This window comes from Gorilla gorilla, chromosome 4 (genome assembly GCF_029281585.2).
Source record: "Gorilla gorilla gorilla isolate KB3781 chromosome 4, NHGRI_mGorGor1-v2.1_pri, whole genome shotgun sequence".
In the NCBI taxonomy this organism is placed as follows: domain Eukaryota; kingdom Metazoa; phylum Chordata; class Mammalia; order Primates; family Hominidae; genus Gorilla; species Gorilla gorilla.
The window spans coordinates 174775320-174787465 of record NC_073228.2 but is presented as its reverse complement, the minus strand read 5'-3'; the positions used below and the strand labels follow the sequence as shown (position 1 = coordinate 174787465).

General features: G+C 37.6%; 1 protein-coding gene across 5 annotated transcripts in view; it reads right to left on the bottom strand.

Annotated features, from left to right (window-relative positions):
* The window catches only part of RANBP17 (RAN binding protein 17), a 428680-nt gene that overhangs the window by 322553 nt on the left and 93981 nt on the right, over positions 1-12146 (bottom strand). The window lies entirely within an intron of this gene.

Here is a 12146-nt window from a genome sequence, read left to right as displayed (position 1 = left end):
AGGTCATGACTCAAAGTTCAAAAAAATATCAAGAGGTACATCTATCAAAAGTTATATCCTGCCCTTAATGAATAATAAAATTTTACCTTAAATAAACTACAAGGTGATCTCTACAAAATCAAATATTCCTAACAGCAGTTAAACTGTTATTAAGAGAAAATCACAACTTTTCTATTATTATTCAAAACTATTATTATTAGAAAATTATAAATGAACTGAAGATTATGTTAAATTTCCTACAGAAAAAGCTTAATTCAATATAATGAAAAACTTAGTGCAGAACCTCAAAAAAAATCCTTCAATATTATCTATTTTCATTAAAATTTTCTGGTGGATGACCGCCAAGTACCTTGTGCTAACAAAATCAATATAATATAATAATTTTTTGAGACAGAAGTAGAGGTTGTTGAGGAAGCAGTATCCTTTTCTAATTTGCACAAAGGAAGCTCTGTCTAGGCCTGACCCACCCAGTTTCTTCCATATATGCACACATGAACATATATACACACATTATTAATAGTTTATATGTCCTTCCAGAGAATGTTTTATGTATGTACAGGCAAATATGACTATAGATTCTCCTCCCAACCCTTCTGAACACATAGAACATATTACCCACATGGTTCTAAGCTTAGCTTTTTCCATTGAACAATGAATCTTAGAGCTCTTTACACATCAGACATAAGGAGGTTCCTCATTCTCTTCTGAAGCTGCTTAACATTCCATTATATGAGCATGGAATGTTCTTCCATTTCTTTGTATCCTCTTTTATTTCATTGAGCAGTGGTTTGTAGTTCTCCTTGAAGAGGTCCTTCACATCCCTTGTAAGTTGGATTCCAAGGTATTTTATTCTCTTTGAAGCAATTGTGAATGGGAGTTCACTCATGATTTGGATCTCTGTTTGTCTGTTATTGGTGTGTAAGAATGTTTGTGATTTTTATACATTGATTTTGTATCCTGAGACTTTGCTGAAGTTGCTTATCAGCTTAAGGAGATTTTGGGCTGAGACAATGGGGTTTTCTAGATATACAATCATGTCATCTGCAAACAGGGACAATTTGACTTCCTCTTTTCCTAATTGAATACCCTTTATTTCCTTCTCCTGCCTAATTGCCCTGGCCAGAACTTCCAACACTATGTTGAATAGGAGTGGTGAGAGAGGGCATCCCTGTCTTGTGCCAGTTTTCAAAGGGAATGCTTCCAGTTTTTGTCCATTCAGTATGATACTGGCTGTGGGTTTGTCATAGATAGCTCTTATTATTTTGAGATACGTCCCATCAATACCTAATTTATTGAGAGTTTTTAGCTTGAAGGGTTGTTGAATTTTGTCAAAGGCCTTTTCTGCATCTATTGAGATAATCATGTGGTTTTTGTCTTTGGTTCTGTTTATATGCTGGATTACATTTATTGATTTGCATATATTGAACCAGCCTTGCATTCCAGGGATGAAGCCCACTTGATCATGGTGGATAAGCTTTTTGATGTGCTGCTGGATTTCGTTTGCCAGTATTTTATTGAGGATTTTTGCACCAATGTTCATCAAGGATATTGGTCTAAAATTCTCTTTTTTGGTTGTATCTCCGCCCGGCTTTGGTATCAGGATGATGCTGGCCTCATAAAATGAGTTAGGGAGGATTCCCTCTTTTTCTACTGATTGGAATAGTTTCAGAAGGAATGGTACCAGTTCCTCCTTGTACCTCTGGTAGAATTCGGCTGTGAATCCATCTGGTCCTGGACTCTTTTTGGTTGGTAAGCTATTGATTATTGCCACAATTTCAGAGCCTGTTATTGGTCTATTCAGAGATAAAATGGCCATACTGCCCAAGGTAATTTATAGATTCAGTGCCATCCCCATCAAGCTACCAATGACTTTCTTCACAGAATTGGAAAAAACTACTTTAAAGTTCATATGGAACCAAAAAAGAGCCTGCATCGCCAAGTCAATCCTAAGCCAAAAGAACAAAGCTGGAGGCATCATGCTACCTGACTTCAAACTATACTACAAGGCTACAGTAACCAAAACAGCATGGTACTGGTACCAAAACAGAGATACAGACCAACGGAACAGAACAGAGCCCTCAGAAATAATGCTGCATACCTACAACTGTCTGATCTTTGACAAACCTGAGAAAAACAAGAAATGGGGAAAGGATTCCCTATTTAATAAATGGTGCTGGGAAAACTGGCTAGCCATATGTAGAAAGCTGAAACTGGATCCCTTCCTTACACCTTATACAAAAATTAATTCAAGACGGATTAAAGACCTACATGTTAGACCTAAAACCATTAAAAACCCTAGAAGAAAACCTAGGCATTACCATTCAGAACATAGGCATGGGCAAGGACTTCATTTCTAAAACACCAAAAACAATGGCAACAAAAGTCAAAATTGACAAATGGGATCTAATTAAACTAAAGAGCTTCTGCACAGCAAAAGAAACTACCATCAGAGTGAACAGGCAACCTACAAAATGGGAGAAAATTTTCGCAACCTACTCATCTGACAAAGGGCTAATATCCAGAATCTACGATGAACTCAAACAAATTTACAAGAAAAAAAAAACAACCCCATCAAAAAGTGGGCGAAGGACATGAACAGACACTTCACAAAAGAAGACATTTATGCAGCCAAAAAACACATGAAAAAATGCTCATCATCACTGGCCATCAGAGAAATGCAAATCAAAACCACAATGAGATACCATCTCACACCAGTTAGAATGGCAATCATTAAAAAGTCAGGAAACAACAGGTGCTGGAGAGGATGTGGAGAAATAGGAACACTTTCACACAGTTGGTGGGACTGTAAACTACTTTAACCATTGTGGAAGTCAGTGTGGCGATTCCTCAGGGATCTAGAACTAGAAATACCATTTGACCCAGCCATCCTATTACTGGGTATATACCCAAAGGACTATAAATCATGCTGTTATAAAGACACATGCACACGTATGTTTATTGTGGCACTATTCACAATAGCAAAGACTTGGAACCAAGCCAAATGTCCAACAATGATAGATTGGATTAAGAAAATGTGGCACATATACACCATGGAATACTAGGCAGCCTTAAAAAATGATGAGTTCATGTCCTTTGTAGGGACATGGATGAAATTGGAAATCATCATTCTCAGTAAACTATCGCAAGGACAAAAAACCAAACACCGCATGTTCTCACTCATAGGTGGGAATTGAACAATGAGAACACATGGACACAGGAAGGGGAACATCACACTCTGGGGACTGTTGTGGGGTGGGGGGAGGGGGGAGGGATAGCATTAGGAGATACACCTAATGCTAAATGACGAGTTGATGGGTGCAGCACACCAGCATGGCACATGTATACATATGTAACTAACCTGCACATTGTGCACATGTACCCTAAAACTTAAAGTATAATAATAATAAACAACAACAAAAAAACATTCCATTATATGAATACACCATAATATTTTCAAACATTCCCCTATTGATGGACACTAAGGTTGTTTATAATTTTTTGCTGTTACAAAATGCTGCAATTAACAATCTTGCATATGTCATTTCACACATGTCCATCTATAACACACATTTGAAAAAGTCAAGCTACTCACTCGAACAGCATAAATTATTATAATTTTGATAGCTATTACCAAAGTGTACTCCATAAAAATTGAAATAATTTATACTCTTACCACCACTCCATAAGAGTGTCTATATACACACAGACAAGATAATTCAGGATGACAGAAAATTAGAATTTCTGGCAAGTTGAAAAATGGCATCTCGGTGTATTTTAATTTGTACACCTCTTATTTAGGTGAGGTTAAAAATTTTCCATGTCATTTTCTGTGACCCGTTTGCTCATATCCTTTCCTGATTTTTTTTCTATTTGGCTGTCTTTTAATTACTGAGTTTTACAAATTATTTATATATCAGAGGGTTGACCCCTTTGTCTATAATTGAACTGTAAACAATTTTGTGTTTCATTTGTCTCTTGACTTTATGACAAGGGTCCCCAAACCCTGGGCTGCAGACCAGTACTAGTCCGTGGCCTGTTAGGAACCAGGCTGCACAGCAGGAGGTGGGCAATGAGCAAGCAAGCATTATCGCCTGAGCTCCGCCTCCTGTCAGATCAGCTGCAGCACTAGATTCTCACAGCAGTGCAAACCCTACTGTGAACTGTGCATGCGAGGGATCTAGGTTGTGTGCTCTTCATGAGAATCTAATGCCTGGTGATCTGAGGTGGAACAGTTTCATCCTGAAACCATCCCCTGCCCCGGTCCATGGAAAAACCATCTTCCACTAAACCAGTCCCTGGGGCCTACTGCTTTATAATGTTTAATGCCATGCAGAAGTTTTTGTTACTGTTTTTCTCACGCAGAAAATTTGTTCAATTTTTTCTTTCATGGATTTTGCATAATAGCAAGGTCTTACCTGAATCAGGTATTTTTGTGATTCTTGTTTTCTACATTTACCTCTATGATACACTGAGATTCATCTTGATTATACAGTGTGAGACAAGGAGCTAACATTATTTTTTAAAGATGCCTACCCAGTTGCTTCAAAACCATTTATTTCCTGTACAGACTATCTTTTGTTCACCATTATGAAGTATTTATCATATATACTAGGATTCACTTATGCATTCAGAACACTTACTGAACCTTTTATTCTTTTCTACAATCCATCACACTAAATATATCTTGACCAATTATTTTTACCATGTTATTAAATAATTTTCCAAAGCACTGTTTTTAATGGTTGCATAAAATTAAGGCTACATCAAAATTTAATCATCTTATTTTGGATAAAAATTCATATTTCTAAGTAAAACATAAGTACTTTCCCCTCCTTTACCCTCAATGACTTCTCGAAACAAAACGTCTAGGTCACAGCATACAAAAATTTTTAAAAACTTGCTATGTATTGCCAACATGTTAAGAAAAAATATTTGACAAGCGTTTTTATAGTGATTATTTCCTATATTTATAAATAAAGCTACTTATTTAAAAGTACCCTTTGCATACCAAATATTCTCAGTACTGCTAAGATTTATGGAGAACTTGCTGAGGAATTAGATTTAAGAATTAGATTATTATAAACAGGTTTTGAGGTTTTTTTCCTAATAGGATGTGTGATACGTTTATCTTCTAATTTTGAGATGAGGAGTAAAGCTAAATTTTAAAATCTGTATACTGGTGAATTAGCAGATTACTGGAGTAAGTTTTAGTTAAATAAATAGATATATACATCAAATTTCATCTCTGGAGCCAAGTGATTTGTCAAGTGACTTAAATAAGGTGTATCTTGTTTTTAAATTCTTCATTGCATAGGATCTCCCTTCTCCTACTCAAGTTCTGTGTTGATTTTATGCACTTTCTCTTGTTTACTTTTATTTCCTTTTTATAGCACACATTCCCAAATTCAAAGAAGATGTGGAACAAAAATTTGTTGGGGTGCCTTTACAACTCATTTTAAGCTGGTGATCTGCATTTGCCTAAGAGGCAATGACATCCCCACCAGCAAGAGAGTAGGAATGAGTTCCCAGCAGGGTACACAATCCATTTGTCAAAGAAGTTTTAGCAGTTGTACAGATTCAGCTGCAAGTGTATGAAATCCAAAATAACAATGGCTTAAATAATATAGATGTTTATTTCTCTCTCAAGCAAAAATCCAGGGTAGTTCCCTAAAGCTAGTTGGTGCTCCAAGATGTATCAGGGGCTCAGGTTCCTTCCATCTTGTTGTCACACTTGCCTCCACAAGCACTCTGTGGTCTGAGGTAGCTTTTTCAGCTCCACCCATTACATCTACATATATTACACATAACACGTTCATTTACACTAAGAACATAATCACTTTGCCATACCTAGCTGCAAAACAACCTTGAAAATCTGGTCTTTATTCAGAGTGGCCATTTGCTCAAGAAAACAATAAAGCACTTTATTATTGGAAGGGAAAGGAAGAAGAGATGAAAGACAATTGACAGTCTCTACCACAGTGCCCTCTGAAGATGTGCTGCCACCTCTAACAAGTGTATAAGACTAATGCCTATACATACCAATATATACAGGTTAAGTATTCCTTTTGTGAAATGCTTCAGACCAGAAGTGTTTCAGATTTTTAATTTTTTTGAAATTTGGAATATCTGCATTATACTTACCATCTGAGCATCTCGAATCCAAAAATCCATAATCTGAAATGCTTCAATGAGCATTTCCTTTAAGCATGACCTTTGAGATTCATGTTGATGCTCAAACTGTTTCAGATTTTGAAGCATTTCAAATTTCAGATTTTTGGATTAGGGATGTTCAATGTGTATATAATATCCATTCTCAGTTTCAATTTATTGTCCTACATGTATTATTCGTTTATCTTAAATTATTTCTGGTAAAAAGCACAGAATAAAAACATAAATAATTTTTGATCCAAGTATAAGCATGCCATTTCAAACACAATGAAATGAATTTTGGATAACTGTGCTGAATTTTCCTAGGTATCCAACTAAATAAGCATTTATTCAGTCAACAAATTTGAGGGCCCACTATGTGTCAGATATGTGTCAGGCATTCAAAATACAACAAAGTACAAGACCTATATATCCCCAGTCCTCTAGAAATCTATAATCTATCAAGAGGAAGATAAAAGAAGCAGCTGGAATAAAGAATGACAAGTCCTATAACAAATGCTATTTCCTAATATTCTAGGACGGAACAAGGCAAAGCCATAGAGTGCTGCGACAAAAAGGAAAGCATGTGTAGCCATCTAAAGGGGCAGGGGGCCGGGTGCAGTGGCTCACGCCTGTAATCCCAGCACTTTGGGAGCCCAAGGCAGGCAGATCGCTTGAGGTCAGGAGTTTGAGACCATCCTGGCCAACATGGTGAAACCCTGTCTCTACTAAAAATAAAAAAATTAGCCAGGTGTGGTGGCAGGAGCCTGTATCCCAGCTACTCAGCTGTATAATGTTCAACATGGCTATAATGTAGTGAATGGCAGGAGATAGGATAGGTGGACTAACTGAGGTAACTAAAAGGTAGAACTGACAGGACTTGATGACTATATAAATGCTAGAGAGAAAAAGGGGAAAAGTTAAGGACAACTCTCACGATTCAGGCTTGGGAAACTAAGTGTACGATGAAGAGACATGTGAAGAGAGTCAGGGTTAGGTGATGGAAAAGATGAGTTTAATTTTAGTCACTGAATTAGAGGTGCATGTGGGATACAACATCCCAGTGAAACAGCCCAATAGGTGTTTAGAAGTCAGAAGACAAGAATTACTGAAACAAAATAGAATCACTGAGCAATGCTGAGGGCCTAGTTGAGGTTAAAAACAACAAGTGACAATGGGTCCCACCCAAAGAAGTGTGCAATTTCTGTTACTATCACTCAACAAATTAGAGAAAACCCTAAATTCCCTCAGGGTTAAGGTTTTGCTACACAGAGGAGATAAAATACAGCAGTAAGCAAAACAAAGCTTATTCCTTCCCTTACTCTAGTAGAACAAACAACATCAAGAGGTAATAAGTAGGCCGGGCGCGGTGGCTCACACCTGTAATCCCAGCACTTTGGGAGGCCGAGGCGGGTGGATCACGAGGTCAGGAGATCAAGACCATCCTGGCTAACACGGTGAAACCTCGTCTCTACTAAAAACACAAAAAATTAGCTGGGCGTGGTGGCGGGCGCCTGTAATCCCAGCTACTGGGAGGCTGAGGCAGGAGAATGGTGTGAACCCAGGAGGCGGAGCTTGCAGTGAGCCGAGATCGCGCCACTGCACTCCAGCCTGGGCGACAGAGCGAGACTCCGTCTCAAAAAAAAAAAAAAGAGGTAATAAGTACTATCAAGAAAAATAAAGTGGGGTAAGGATGCTATTTTGGATAGGGAGGTCAGAGGAGCCCTCTTTGAAAAAGACATCTGAGTACAGACCTGACTGAAGTGAGGGAGAATAGTTTGCCCTTGAACAAGACAGGTTTGAACTGTGCAGGTCCACTTATACGCAAATTTTCTTGTGCCTCTGCCATCCCTGAGAGAGTAAGACCAACTTCGCCTTCTCAGCTTTTAAGCCTACCCAACGTTTAAGATGAAGAGGATAAAGACCTTTATGAGGATCCACTTAATGAACAGAAAATTTATTTTCTCTTCCTTATGGTTTTCTTAGTAACATTTTCTTTTCTCTAGCTTCCTTTGTTAGAATACAGCATAGAATACATATAACATACAAAATATGTTTTAATTGACTGTTTATGTTATCAATAAGGTTTACAGTCAGCAGTGGGCTATTAGTAGTTAAATTTGGGGGGAGTCTAAAGTTATAGGCAGATTTTCAACTGTGTGGAAGGTTGGTGCCCCTAACTCCCACATTGTTCAAGGGCCAAATGTACTATACAAACATCTGGAAGAAAGTATTCTTAGCAGAAGAAAGAGAAGTGCAAAGGCCCTAAAGTGAAAACACACTGGTAATACTCAAAGGACAGCAAGGAGGCCAGTGTTAAATGGGAAAGGGTAGGAAATGAGGTCAGAAGTAGCACAGGATACTCTGGGCCATCACAAGGGCCTTGAAATTTGTCTCAAGTGTGATAGGAAGCCACTGGAGGCTTATGGGTAGGAAAATGGGAGAAATATTATCTGATCAGAAAGCAGCTGAAGTTATTTATATAATAGCAGGGTTTGGGAGAGAGATGAAAACTCTGAGCTAGTTATTAAAGTCTTGATAATGAGGGATGACTGGGAGATGGGTAGGTGAGAGCAATGAGAGACACAGGGTGGCACAGCTAAGTAGAATAGGTCTGAAAGAAGCTAGCACTCAATCTACTAGCACTAGTGGATTACATTTATGCCTAGTGTTCCATTATTGGAACGCTAAGCATGTGGGAGTTATTTATATCCTACTGCTCAAGGTCATCGCCAAGGTCTGATAGCAAAAATTTAAAAAATTGCAACTGCATACATAAATGAGTTAACAGGATGCATGATGAATAAGACAAAATCCCTGGAGAATCTCTCAAGAGGTTTTCATTTTAGTCATGATGAATGAAACTAAAATGACTATAAATGTCTTTATTTAATTAGAATTATGTGGCCTGAGTGTAAATATATTTATTTGCTATGTTTAAAGTAGCATGTTTCAGTCATAATTATAAATCATCACAATGTTAGGAGCTTTTATGACTCTTCAACTTTTCATGCCAAACTAGCACATAAAGTTTTGGCAGGAGCTTCATGATCTTCTAATTTGGTAGTGTTCTCTGAGGAGTTGGAATGCTATTATATATAACACATAGAAAGTCACAGTACTGTAGTTCCAATTATTTGGAACATCTTCATATGAAAGTGATTTTTTTGTAATTTTACGTAAGACATCATTCTTAATTTAGAATCTCAATATTCTAAAATGCATATTTATTTCCAGACTGTTGTGTAAGTCCTAGAATATGCCCCACCTTGAATTTGCTTGGCCCTGCTTGCACACCCACCAACCACACTATCACCTCTCACCTCACCCCTGGCTTCAGCCACTTGTCTTGTAGCTCCAGAAAAGACTCTCACAGTTTCTGCAGTTATGTATCTTCCCAGAAAAGAGAGACAAACCACCATTCCTGTTCATAACTCCAACAGGACCAATTAAAGCTCTGTCTTCCCAGCAGCTCCTCAAAGAGGCCAGGAAACAAAACTAAGAAGTGTGGAAAAGTGAAATACCCCAGGAGTAGACATTAACCAGTAAGAAACGAGACACAGAAAGAAGCCAATGGATATACTGCTTGTCCTTACTCCCCCAATCATGAGTTGTTCTGAGGCACAAGTGGTTTCGTGTGGCCTCCAGGGAAAATTCCTATAAAAGCAAGCAACCAGTTGTATTTTCTCAGTAATACACCACCTTACATAGTTGGTTCTCATTATTCATGGTAGTTATATTCTGTAGTCACTGTGAACACTGAATTAGTGAATAATGAACCATTGCTCCTAGGTAAAATACAGAATTAGGTTCCTGCAAGCCTCTGGTGACAACATTTTGGTCAATGGATTGCAATCTTGTTTCATGTGTATTTCTGTTTAGAGAGGCTTTTTCAAATATATTGTTGACTTGTTAACACTGAACTCACAGACTACTGCAGTATTCACAGTACTCCCACTGGTACCCAAACAAAGCTAATCTAACCCATGTATGGCACACGACAGCCTTCTTGTATTTAAGAACACTAAATAGCACTTTAACAATACAGCTGGGCGATTTTAAACACTGAAAGCACCAACAAAAAGCACAACAGTACGACAAATGTGGCTCTAAACAGAATATAAAAAGGACAATTATTTGCAGTACAAGAGCTGAAACAAGGCAGAGTATCACCTTGTTCAACCTCAGTTGGGAAAGTGCAACACAAAACTCAAATTTTTTCATCCCTAAGCACATGTCTGCAAATGACCACAAAAGCACCATGAGTACTGATTTTGGGGTTAGAAACACATTTTATGAAGTAGGCAAATTCACAAAAAACGGAATCCAGGAATAATAAAGATTGACTGTATTTGTTTTCTCTTATTGTCTCACTTACTTTCCCTTTCCTCTTATTCTTTCTTCTCTAAAAATGTACTCTTCTCCCTAACCTCCAGAAAAATATTGGCCCATGAACTTCACCCAAGGCTCTGTTTTCCAGGGAATGCAGGCCAAAACACAAATCTTAGTTCAACATGTTCAATACGTTTGCTCCTTAAATAAAAAACTAATATTTGTTTCTCATTGGCAAATATATACCTACTTTACTTCCTAATATACGTTTTCTCACGAGATAGTGGCAGTGTGCATGTGTGAGTGTGTGTGTGTGTGTGTGTGTGTGTTTTTGAGACAGAGTCTCGCTCTGTTGCCCAGGCTGGGGTGCAGTGGCACAATCTCGGCTCACTGCAAGCTCTGCCTCCGGGGTTCACGCCATTCTCCCGCCTCAGCCTCCAGAGTAGCTGGGACTACAGGTGCCCGCCACCACACCTGGCTAATTTTTGTATTTTTAGTAGAGACGGGGTTTCACCGTGTTAGCCAGGATGGTCTCGATCTCCTGACCTCGTGATCCGCCCGCCTTGGCCTCCCAAAGTGCTGGGATTACAGGCATGAGCCACTGCGCCCAGTCGTTTATTTCCCTGCTTGATGATTAAACTTTAAAAAAAAATCAGCTGGGCACAGTTGCTCACGCCTGTAATCCCAGCACTTTGGGAGGCCAAGGCAGGCAGATCACCCGAGGTCAAGAGTTCGAGACCAGCCTGACCAACATGGAGAAACCCCATCTCTGCTAAAAATACAAAATTAGCCAGGCGTGGTGGCATATGCCTATAATCCCAGCTACTCGAGAGATTGAGAAGCAAATTTTTTGTTTGGTTGAAAAGTAACTAAAGCACTTTAAGGAGGCCCCAAACACCTGTTATTCATATTTTCAAGTAATTCAATTTGATATAGAAAATAATAAATCTTAGAAAAACTAAAAATATTCATGGTCCATGAAGATCCACATTTTATTGAAGAAATAGTTTAAAGGTTGAAAAGGGAATGGAACAAAATGAAATTTTTTTATCCAAAAGTACAATAAATTCATTAAGCACTTAGAAATAATAAAAATGAAGGAGAATATCACAACTAGGTATAACAATTTTAAGGTCTTTAATAGGGTAAAAATATATAACAATATACTTCTAAGATCAATGGAAAAGTATGAAAGGCCTGAAAAAAGATGAAATAATTTTGTGTAAGATATAAGTGCCACTTCAAATCAGTAGAGGGTAGGATTGGCATTAATTGGAAAATTTGGAAAAAACATATGAAACCAAATATCAAGATATATTAAAAATAAATATAAAAAGCTATTAATAATACCAAAGACAGCTGGGAGAAAATACAGGTGGATATTTTTATTAATCAGAAGTGGAAAAAAAATCTTTCTAAATATAAGCAGCAGAGAAATATGAAGGAAAAAGTCCATAGATCTGAATACATAATATTTAAAGCCAGTAAAGAAGAAATTTCTGAAGTAAAAATACAGAGAAAACATTTTCAAAATGAGGAGCAAAATATTAAGATCTCTGAGACATATATATATATACAGGAATTTTAGGTTGTTCCTCAATTTTTTTCTTATTATAAATTACTTTTAGATATAACTAAATTATTTTTAATTATATCTTTATGTAGAT